The sequence below is a fragment of the Mytilus galloprovincialis genome, chromosome 13, assembly GCF_965363235.1.
Source record: "Mytilus galloprovincialis chromosome 13, xbMytGall1.hap1.1, whole genome shotgun sequence".
Taxonomy (NCBI): Eukaryota; Metazoa; Mollusca; class Bivalvia; order Mytilida; family Mytilidae; genus Mytilus; species Mytilus galloprovincialis.
Window position 1 is genome coordinate 17917482 of NC_134850.1, and position 12404 is coordinate 17929885.

The window sequence follows — 12404 nt, forward strand, 5'->3', positions numbered from 1 at the left end:
TACATTAGGTCATTTATATTTGGTGTATGGGATTATTGTAAGGTCAAATGTCTGTCTGTTAAGTATTATTTGACCTTGATCTCATATTCATACTTCAATGTAAAGTGTTTTTTTTTTGTCTTGGTCTGTTTTTCAATTATCATACGCAACAGGTCAACTACTGATGTATTATAATCTATAAGGTGGATATGTCTGTGCGACACAAAACATCATACCTTGATCTCATTGTCATGTGTAATGCTTTTTGTAATACCTTTATTTTAGATACTTTCGACATAAAATCAATGGATAGTTAAGCCAGCGAGATATTTTTCAGGTGTTTACTCTTGTTAGATAATGTTACATCAAGTGATCAACAAAATTTGGCGAATGAAATGTCAAATATAGGTTTTGCAGATAAAATTTTCTGCCTCATCACAATTCCATTTTAACCATTTATACTCTACATCGTCATACAACTGAGCACACAGCGAACGATTTCTTGTATTGTACTGTGTTTGTGTATTCGTCCATCGAGTGTAATTCATATGTTTGGTGTTTCCATCGGATGTAAACCATTTGTACACGCCATCGTCATTCTTCCCACCAATCCAGACAGAACGTGCTGCAATAAAAATTGAGCAAAGCATTTTAAAGAATAACTTTTGTACTGATTTTTCTGAATCCAAAAACAACGCTCGTTGAAATAATTGACATTTTTCTAAAATTCTAACTATCATATACTGAATGCCAATGAAAACGCAACATATATTATATTTTGATAATAAAAAAAGATTAACTTAATAAAAATTAAGCAGTTTCCCACAGTTATTTTACTCCCTTATTTAAAGTACTTTTTTTTACAATATGCAGATGTCAAAATCAAATGCACATATTGTAAAAGGAAGTTTTGTTACTTTACGTATACCGGTGGTTGACAGGGCGTCTGCCACGTTTATTGTGTAAAGGACCGTGGTATATTTTATTTATGTAGTCCTGTGAATATGGTGTAGTGCAGTCATGTTAAGATATTACAGATCCAGAGCTTTTTCAAAAACACCGTAGACACATCGGAATGGCCCGAGACCTCGGTATTACTGCACGCAGTTGCAAAGAAGGCTGTCTTGTCATTCACAAGCAAAAGGTGTAACTAAAAAGAAACGTGCACAACAAAGACATGCAAATGTAGAAAGTCTTTGGTACCATGTGGAAGTATAACGTCACCCTAAGCATACATGCAAGAATACAATAAGCGATGAAAACTAAGGTCAACTGATTGTGGCATATATATTTTATTTTTTAATAGCTTTTGAATTAGAAAATTAATACATTTCTAAGTAACCATCATTTTTTTTTAAGATAAAGTTATTTTATAATTGAAACGTTTCTAATGCATATTTGAAAAAAAACTATATGGTCCAAATACTCATATGGTCCGGCCTGTTAATAACCAAACGATATGGTCCGACCATACGTGTGCGATCGGACCATATGAGTATACGTATATGGTCATGACCATACGCGTATGGTCAAAATACTCATATGGTCCGGAACAGTTACATAGGCATAATGCACCCGCCTTGGACAAAAGTCATGCTTTTCGTCGGATTTTGGTCCGATCGAGCCAATGTTGCATCAGATTTGACATGGTTTAGACGATGAAAACAGCCACCAATATCATAAAGTCAACTTGAGTTTGCTTTGCGGGACAAGTGGAATAACATTCCTCGGGATCACATTAAACGTCCAGGATGATCAATTCCACGGCGCTGTCGAGATTGCGCTGCACCACGGGGTTGTAACATTTTTTGTAAGGACTGTGAGTTGATGATTCGACATTGGATGTTTCGTTTACCTATTGCGCCGGAAGATGACAATGAAACATTTTTGTTTGATATCGATCTATTGTTAAAATTGTTAATTTTCAAGATCAATTAATTTTGAAAGATTGTCATTGCTAATATAAATTTTATTTTTGAAAAACCAAGTGTTACGTTTTCATTGGCACTCAGTATATATTGTACAGTAAAGACGACATGCAAAACTAGTATGATGACGTATGCTTAACCAGTAGCTGGAGAAATACCAACAATCTTTATCTTGTACCTGTCACATTGCTTATCCCAATACACACCAATTTATCGTGATCATCTAGATCTATTATCAATTAAGTTTCTTCTGAAAACCAAAGATAAAACTATCATGCTATCAAGTTGTTACAATTTAACTTCCTGATATACTGACATGTCCTACCATTTAATACTCTTTCTCTATCAATTCAAAATTTCCCACTTTGTAATGAGTTCTTGCATTTAATACCTATATGACTTTTCATCTAAATGGTGGTGACTACCATTTACATAGTGGAACGCAAATCAAATTTAAATCTTTGAGGATATCTAAACATATAAGTGTCCAAAGGAACTTATAATAAGTTTTTCTTAAAAAAAGAAAGATACACGTGTACACTTCATATCGCGGTCGTTTCCTTGATAATCACGAACTAGAATCTCTAACACACGTGTTGTCATATTTCAAATCGTCAACTTCCAATTCCCTTGCATCAACTCACTTTGCGTTCATCGATTGTAATCCTTTTATTGTTATGACATTTTGAGTGCAGATTCGAATAACGAGAAATACACGAGAAGCAGTAAACGCTTACACTATAAACTCGCTATTTATTGTTCCTCTGGAGTTCATGCGATTTTATTATTTTATGCACTTTATTATGTATGCTCTTAAGTATTTTATGCGTTTTAAACTTCGAAAAAATACTGTCTGATCTTATTTAAATTCCGTGCTCATAAAAAATGTTTTGTTTATCACTGTGAATATGTAAGAAATATGATGCATGTTTTAGAATACCATGTCTAATGATACATACTGGAGTACATTACATGACTTGACCACTATTTCCACTTTTTTAACATAAACAGAAAGACATGTGTTATTTACATATTGTTTCTCCGTCCGGGCTAATATTTACACCTATATGACTTTTCATCTAAATGGTGGTGACTACGATTTACATAGTGGAACGCAAATCAAATTTAAATCTTTGAGGATATCTAAACATAGTCGTGACGTTAGATCGCTTATGTGGAATCGATTCCATTACAAATATGTAATTATTAGAGTTCATATATAATTAATTAATCGGTACAATGTATGTTGTTGACATGCTACAAGATTGCATGAAGGTTCGAAATCTAAATATAAGTTGAATATTTCTTACTTGTTATCTTAAATTTGAAAAAAAAACAGTATCAATTATTTTTTTACAAATGGTTTAATCTTAAGGCGATACATTAAACTGACACCTAGCAAGAAATGAATTTCGATTAGTTCAAATATATTTGACTTTGACTAGCTAAAAGGATGAGTTTATCAGATCATTATAGAATTATTCAAATATCAAATTCCAGGAAACCACTGGCACATGTTGCAATCATATATTCCGTTATCTAAACAATTAAATTATAAATTGTTACACAGCTCAAATCTGAAGTACAAGAAATTTACTTTTACTATTTAGTAATATTTCTTTACTTTAAAATTATTGTAATATTTAGGTACTTGTATTTTCAAGTACTTGATTTGTACTTAAAATATTGGTACAAAAAAAATACCAACAATGATCACAATATTCCATGTTTGAACAACCTAACTAACAACACATGACTAATGAGATTTCAAAAAGACAAACTTTCAAAATTCTGAAAATGTAACCGTGCAACCAAAAATCTGTCGTACTTAAATTTCAAGTACAAATCAAGTAGTGTAAAATACAGGTACCTAAATATAAGAATAATTTTAAAGTAACAAAATAGTACTGAATATTAAAAGTAGATTTTCGGTACTACAGATTTTTGGTACAAAAGTAGTACCTATGCAAAAGTAGAAGAATACCAAATAATATGATACCCTTAACCTAGCTAGAAACTTTTCAACGGAAAATAAAGTCGGTTTTGAATTCATTTATATTAGGAGAAATAGTGCTAAATAAGTACAAACCTGTATGATTACGACTATATTCAGCCAGAAACACGGCTTCGTTTTCAGAATTGATATCTGTAAGTGATCCGTTATGTCGTCTGCATTGCTCCTTCAAAACATTGATATTTTGAATTTTGAGATTCTCTATTTGAAAAGGATTACATCATTTTTTGGCCTAAAGTATGTGATATACAAGTACCCGTCCACGTCAACTCTGTGTGTTTGTAAGATGTTTTTCTAATTGTATCCACCTGATGAGTGGAGCCTTTTTCGATTGAATATGATAGTTCGTTCTTATGCTGTACTGTTACACCACTGTCCAAGGTTAGAGAGAGTTTGGGTATCCCGCACATTTGTTATGTGTGTGTCTGTCCCAAGTCAGGAGCCTCCAATTCAGTGGTTGTCGTTTGTTGATATGTTACATCTTTGTTTTTCGTTCATGTATTTTTTCCATAAATTAGACCATTAGTTTTCTGGTTCGAATTGTTTTACGTTTGTCATTTCGGAGCCTTTTATAGCTGAGTATGCGGAATGGGCTTTGCTCATTGTAGAAGGCAGTATGACAACCTAAAATTGTTAATTTCTGTGTCATTTGGTCTCTCGTTGAGAGTTTTTATCATTGGCAATCACACCACATCTTCTTTTTTAAGTAAATATTTCATTTAAAAGTCAAAAAGACAGGTCAGCAGCCTATTAATCAAGATAATACAGTGATCTATATTCGCGGATATTGACGTTAGTTTGCCTCATTACAGCTTTTAATTCTATATTATTCGCCACAAATTGATCAAAGAATATTAGGTACTAATATAATAACTGTCAGTTATTGAGTAAGGTTTGAAAGTCGTTCAAATATATTTCCGCTGGAGGGCATTTTCCTGACATGAAATATCATTGACCATAGTTATTTAGGCACGATTTTTGTGTCTGATTTTTAACCTCTTTACTGATTCGACCTTTCAACCTGTTCGAATGGAACACCACCGACAAGTCTCTTCTAGACGAAAGAGCGTCTGGAGTTCTTATGAATTTGGAGTAAGGCTTTCATAGGAACTTTTGCCTTTCAACGTGTTACCTTCGTCTACTTGAGTTTTGAAAAGAATGTTATCTTTAGAAAACAAAAACGGGCATAGACCACTTTTATAAGAACAGAACATTCAAATGCGAACCATCGAAAACAGCCTCCGATTTTGAAGTTCAAGATAAAGATATGGATGCTGTGAATAACATAATCTGATCATGTTACGTCAAGAGGTACTCACAATAAACGGAATAAATTGTTCACACAGACAACAAATGCAATCTATTTTTTCTTTCTTTTTGTCATCATAAAACTTAAATTTATAACATTTTTACAGTATATAACAGTACTGTGACAGTGACGTTAATGGCTGCTCCTTCTAGTGAAATAATACTATGCAGCTACATATGGTATTCAAGAAATCCGTGGATACCGATACAATTTTAGATGCCAACCTTAAGTATGCAGCGTGAAATGCTGTAAACGACCTATACCTTAATTATTTATGACAGAAGAAAGGACGGACATCAGGGCCTCTCCTATTCGATTCAAAGCTAGAACAGTATAGGAATGATACATTGAAAATACTTAACATAATTGATTCCCCAATTACCTGTGCATCGTTCCAGGACTTTTGTGAATAACTCAAAAAATAGCAGGCACCAAAGCCAACACGTCTAACCCAATCTAAAGGGCATTCTGATCCGTCACCTGTATTTATAATAAACAAAGACTTGTTTAATCAGAAATATATATGGTTCTGCATTTTATGTTTGTATGCAATATTAAATCAATAGACTAGCCTTTGCTTAGATTAAATTTTTCGATCAAAACTCATTATTTTTTGTACTTTGCGTAAAATTGAAAATATCTCAAATAAAAAAGGCAATGGATAATAAATTTAAAGATAACTGTGTATTATGAGTTCAAGGCGGTGAGGCTATTGTAACAAATTACCAAAAAAACTGGCTGATCAGAAATATATTCTTTTGACAATTTTGTAGATATATTCGTTGACCTTGCGTTTATAAAAGATCGAAGACAAACATATAAAATAAATTCAGATTTGTGAATATTTCTTAACTTTATTATTTATATCAAGCATGAAGATACCATGCCCGTCGGATGTCATCGGCGTCTGTACTTCTGTTATGATATGTTCCTTAATAAAGTTTTTGCAGCATTGTTTGGATACATTTAGCTCTCATGCTTACAAACATTTTCAGTATATTTTTTTTTTAACAAAACTTTACAATCTCGACGCTTCCTTAATGGAAACCTTTCCAGAAAATGTTTCTTATCCATTGATAATCTTCATGCTCAATAATAATGGGCGGCACAGCTTCATAATATGTCCAGGATACCATCCAACCAGTAATTGATGCTTTCATATTGATTTACCTTGACTTATGTTAAAGAAAGATGACTACCATACAGTGTTATTCCATGCCCGGAATTTTTGCCATTCCTGGGTCCTGTTTGCCTATTACCATGTGTGCATCATTTATACTCAGTTGTGAGTGCTTTGGCAATGGACATCTCTTAGGTATATTTATTAAATATAATCTTATGATGCAGTACAATTGGTTGCGTATCGTTTGTATTATTATGGCGGTTTACCTAGCTTTCAAAGGAATATTACACATCGATAACAGTTATACTCATGTTACAAGAACATAGATATGCAATGTATACACCTGACTAGTTGCTATTTCCCACAAGAAAACAAAGATACACCCCTAGATCATTGATATTTCCAACAAGAAAATTTAAACATACTAGGCTCATTTCTATTTTACACAAGAAAATACATATACACACCTGACCCTTTACTAATTCCCACAAGAAAATAAATACACACACCTGACTCATTGCTATTTCTCAAAAGAAAATGAATATACAAATCTGACCCATTACTATTTCCCACAAGAAAATAAATACACACACCTGACTCATTGCTATTTCCCACAAGAAAATGAATATACACATCTGACCAATTACTATTTCCCACAAGAAAATAAAAACACACACCTGACTCATTGCTATTTCCCACAAGAAATAAATATACACACCTGACTCATTGCTATGCTTTCCCGGTATCTCCAAAGGTGAGTATTTGCTATCTAACACATTGACCATCGGACTTAGATCTTGTATTGTGTCATTAATTGTTTTCCATGCATTTGTTGTTTCCTTTAGTTCTTGTTCGAGCTGTATGGTGCCATCTCGCAAACCTTCAATTTCACATGAAAATGTACGCTTAGTGTTTTCAAGTTTATGTTCCAACTGTTGTGTTTGACCTTTTAGGAAAGCGATTTCATGTTCGTTATTAACTACTCTCATAAGTAGAGCATGGTAATTTCCTTTCATAACGTCAACTTCCGTTTTGATATTCGTTATGTCTTTCCCATCAACTGCCGCAACTGTATAACTTTGAGTGTTTTGATCAACCAAACTTCCATTGCATGAATATAACAGGAAAGAGAATAACATTAACAAACCAATGTTCATTTCATCAAATTTCACGTGTCTTCTTAAATTGTAAATTCTATAAAACAAATTAAAACAAATTTCTTCTTTGAAACAATCCTTATGAACACAACAGCCAAAAAAGAATAACTATTCAATTTCGTAATAACATATTGGCCCAGAATAAAAGTGTAGAGTTAATGCTATTAATTACTTCCTTATCTTTTACGATTTTACGGGTAAAGGTGAACCACGAAAATATCATAATAAACATCAATATTATCCAGTAATTATACATGTTTTATTTTTATTTATTAAATCATAAAAGATACAAGGAAATAGTTTCATTTGTCTTTGTTCTATTATTAATATTACTTATACTGTTGCATGGTTTTATGTGATATCCGTTTGACGTGGTTCGTTACTTATATTACTCAATTTATTTCACTTGACTGGGCGGAGTTTAATCAGTTCGCTCATAATAAACCAGTCCATCTATAGATGGGTGTTTTAGATATAAACTCACCAATGAAGTGTCCAGTCATTCTTTTGTAATTTCTTTGATAACACTGATAGGTGATTAGAAATCAGTTATAATTATAACGGTAATCAACCTTATCACACACATCTTCAAACAGACTGTCCTTATGCAAATATAAACGTAAGCTCTGCCCGATCAGTTGAAATAACATTGGTAATACATCTCGTCAATGTGTTCGTATTGTCTCTCATTGTTTGGTGGCGTGTTTTGTATTTGCGACTTTTTGTATTTCTTTGGTTTTTATAACGTGACTCTGTACTTTAAAAGATCCCGTCAGTATGATATTGTTCTATTTTATGTCATTATGATATGTTTTTATTATGAATTAAAAAATACGCTGAACCATAAACGTCAAAATCATTCAATCGCGTAGTGGAATTAACTATTTGTGGATTCTTATAAATTCTATATATAACTTTTGGACTATTTTCAATCTCGGTCTATTTCTGAAAGTTATTCTTACATACTTTTGATTTTTTAACCCTATATGCTAACATTGCCTAGTATGTAAATTTTAAAATTGTTTGTATGCAAATTGAACGACAAATCTATGTGACGTATAAAATTTTCTGACGTCAGACACACAAATCAATGAATGAATTGTAGATAGATGTTTTTGTGTTCTGTTAAATTGTTTCTTTTAAAATTGTTATACGATGATGACTGATGTACCCATATTTTGACTATTTTATTTATTGTGTCTGTTTAGTTAACGCATCAATGTAAATATAACGGAATTTGATGAGACTGTCATCAAAGTGAGAGGGTTAGCGCTATAAAACCAGGTTTAATCCACCATTTTCTACATTTGAAAATGCCTGTACCAAGTCAGGAATATGACAGTTCTTGTCCACTCGTTTTTTATTCGTTTTGTAATTTGATTTTGCCATGTGATTATGGACTTTCCGAATAGATTTTCCTCTAAGTTCAGTATTTTTGTGATTTTACTTTTTAAATGCACACGAAAGATTTGTCAACATCAGACTTATTAGTGTTGCGGAAATCAAAACACTTGGTAGGCAAACAAAAATACGAAGCATTGAAAAACAGGAATTACGAAAATTGTGCAAGATACAACTTAAAAGCGATATTAAACTTGGTTAGACAAACATTATTAATTTGAATTGATCAACATTTAATTCTGAACAACTAATCTAAAAAAACCAAAATATCAATGCAATTTAATTTAAACACAAAATTGGTAAACACTTGTCCATGTTGTCTAATGATACCAGCTAGCAGAAACGTTCATGAAGTTTGGCAACGACCAAATTGTTGCAAAAAAATCAGATACTAGGTTTATTGTTTAGTACTCTGCATGTACGTTGCGTCTACAGATAAATCATTAGTGACTCTAGATAGATTATGGCAACAGTTGTTATCGATACTTGTAAATACATGTTTTAATTTCACTAACTTGTATAATTATAAACTTTGTCTTACAACTATCTTTTAACTGAAGCATCAAACCTGTAATATTTACTTAATATGTCTTGCTAAATGTCTCTCTTTTTTATTGTTATAACAGGAATATTCTGAAACATGATGAGTAGATAAAAGAACGTTCTTTTCCAATGAAATATAACTTGGTTATCTTTATATACCTAGATGTATATGGGGTTATTTTATTTCAGAAGGATATTTATAAGTCATCCTCTTAAAGAATTAACCTGGACGATACCAAATTTAAGTAAAATTTACTTAAGGCATAAAAAATGTGACACTTGTCATTATTTTGCTTGATTAAAGTGAAAAAAATATTTTAGGTAAACATTCAACTCATTTGATAGTTATCGTGTTTTGTTGCCAATTGAGGTTTTACTCTTCAAACTTATATCTTTGGTAGGTTAAAAGAAGGAACATTCCTTTCCGTCGTTTGAAAGACAAAAATACAAAAAAAACATGTTTGACGCACATTTTAACTTCAGAAACAAGTGAACTTTTGTTAAGTTATCGTCAAAATACAAGGACATCATGCGAAATGAATTCGATAATGGAAGATATTCATACTGCTTTTAAACAAACCAGATTAAACACAATCGTGTGTAGGATTTTGACTATCTTATAGATTCATACTTAATCTATTGGAACTCATGTACTTCTACCTACAGATATTCGTTTTTCGTATTATAATGATATACCTTCACTTGTATCAAGGTTTCATACTTTTCGTGCCAGATCCTAACTTGTTACGTCACTATTACCAATAACTTTTACATTTTACTCTATTAAATGACCAAATATTCTTATTTTCGATACAATAGTAGTCTCGTATATTATAATGAGGTTTAGTATTATATTTAATCCTGATTCTTAATATTAAAAAAAGTATAGTTAGACAAAACAGAGAAAACAATTATTCTGAGTAGTTCGATAAAAGTTGTTGAAAATATACAACAGCTGTTTACAAAAACGTTTCATGAGAAAAGAAGGAAACAAACAAAGCATCCCCCTTTCATGAACTAAGTTGATAAAATTATTTACTTACAAAGTGACTTGTATTTTTAATACACCGTAACAATTCATTTGTGTCTAGTTTCAAGCAGTTACAGTTATATTTGTACACCCCAGTTCTATTGTTATACTTCATTGTTTCTATTTTTGATAAAAAGTAAAAATTGAATAGATTTATAGATCTATTGTTACGAATAACAATGGATTTTGACAACATGGTGTGACGTGCGTGGTTTTTGGAAACCCCTGCTTCTACATCCGGAAAGCATTGTTGTTCAAAACAATAGATTTTTTTTCAATACCATGATCAGAAGTGTCTTATAATAGTGCCTAGTGCATTTAAAACATAGTTCAGGACTCCAAATAGTGAGAAAAAAAAATTTGCCATCTAGTTTGAATTATAAAAAAAATCATTTAAATACTCATTTGCCTGAAATATAATTTTCATTCCATATGGCATATTCCTTTTTCAGCCGATTTACTATAAATAACTGGTCAAACTCAGTAAAGAAACGTTATTGTTACATTTAGTTGACACATACATCAATACCTAAACCAGTACACACTATACTAATATATAACAAAAAATATATCAAACACAATTTATAATTGCCGATCGCCCACAAGACTAGAAGGACACCGGATTTTATTATAATCTATCAGAACACACATAGTATTGTATGCAAATAATATCTATATACATATAAACAATGCTTTCAATACGAAATGAAAACATTGACTCTGTCATAAACGAACCCGCCGGCCAGGAAAAAACAACAACCAAGTTACCTTAAGCTAGGTTCACACTGCCGATCAGATCAACTCGATCAAGCCCGATCAAGACAAATTACGTGATCGGGAGACTGGTCTGACTCAATCGACAAGGATGTTTGGGATAGTCTATCCCACTCGTCATCGATCAGACCATCTACCCGAAAGTTTTTGGCATGTTGAAGGTGATATATGCATAATTATAACAAAAGCGCAGAAACCACTAAAACATGTAAAATGTGATCCGTGTTAAATCATCAATCTTGAAACAAACTTACTAGTAATGTTATGTTATTAGTGTCACGATAAGATCTTTGAATATTGTTTACGTTGGCACTTATATAGATTATTCCATCAACAAATTAAAACATAACTTAATTAGATCTTTTTTCAAATATTTTTTTTTTGAAGCATAAATTCACATTTACGTTTTGTTTTTCTATATATATATTGCATTATTTATAAATATATAACATGATACTGATTTATTTCAATGTTTACTCCTAACGATCCTGCTTCATGTCGATACTTTTATTTGTCATTGCACAAGAAATTATTTTCTTGACTGTTCATAGCATTAAAACACTAAAATCACTCTAAGGATGTTTTTTCCTTGATTTTTAAAGTCTCTAAGGCATGTTTTTTTTAATCGTTTCTGGTTTTCAATTAAATAATATAATGTTATGTACTGAATAAAATTAAAATGATATTTTCACTAAAATTTGATAAATCTCAATTAGATTACAGTAAAATTTAGAGATGATCGACACCAAGTTGACAATTAAAAACAATTCGTCCGGGAAAACCGACAATACCATGGTCAATATGAAAAGAGAATAATGGACAAAAATATGCAAAATGAAAGGGCAAAATACAAAAAAATAAGAATAATGGGGAGCTAAAAAACAGAGATAAGAGAACAATTAATTGACAAAATAGATAAGAATAGAGAAAAAATATCTAAAAATTTAAAAGATAAAGAATAAAGCCACCCTCCCATCCAGAGTATCGATTATGAAATTCATACTCTAATATATCGTTCAGTACAAATAATGCTAATTTAGTCATGTAGAGAAAATTATCGGTTAAGTGTTAATATAACTTAATTACAGCCACTTATTTCCTATTTTTATGACAAGCGTTGTATAAAATTTATCAAATTGTCATAAG

The 12404-nt window shown here is 31.5% G+C and overlaps 1 long non-coding RNA gene across 1 annotated transcript; it reads right to left on the reverse strand.

Moving 5' to 3' along the window:
* Positions 1-238: 238 nt before the first annotated feature.
* Positions 239-7204, reverse strand: LOC143056303 (uncharacterized). The gene is made up of 4 exons (XR_012972290.1): positions 7072-7204; positions 5613-5710; positions 3997-4087; positions 239-604 (listed from the first exon to the last, which is right to left on the reverse strand). It is a non-coding gene; the product is annotated as an uncharacterized LOC143056303 (long non-coding RNA).
* Between the last annotated feature and the right edge of the window lie 5200 nt (positions 7205-12404).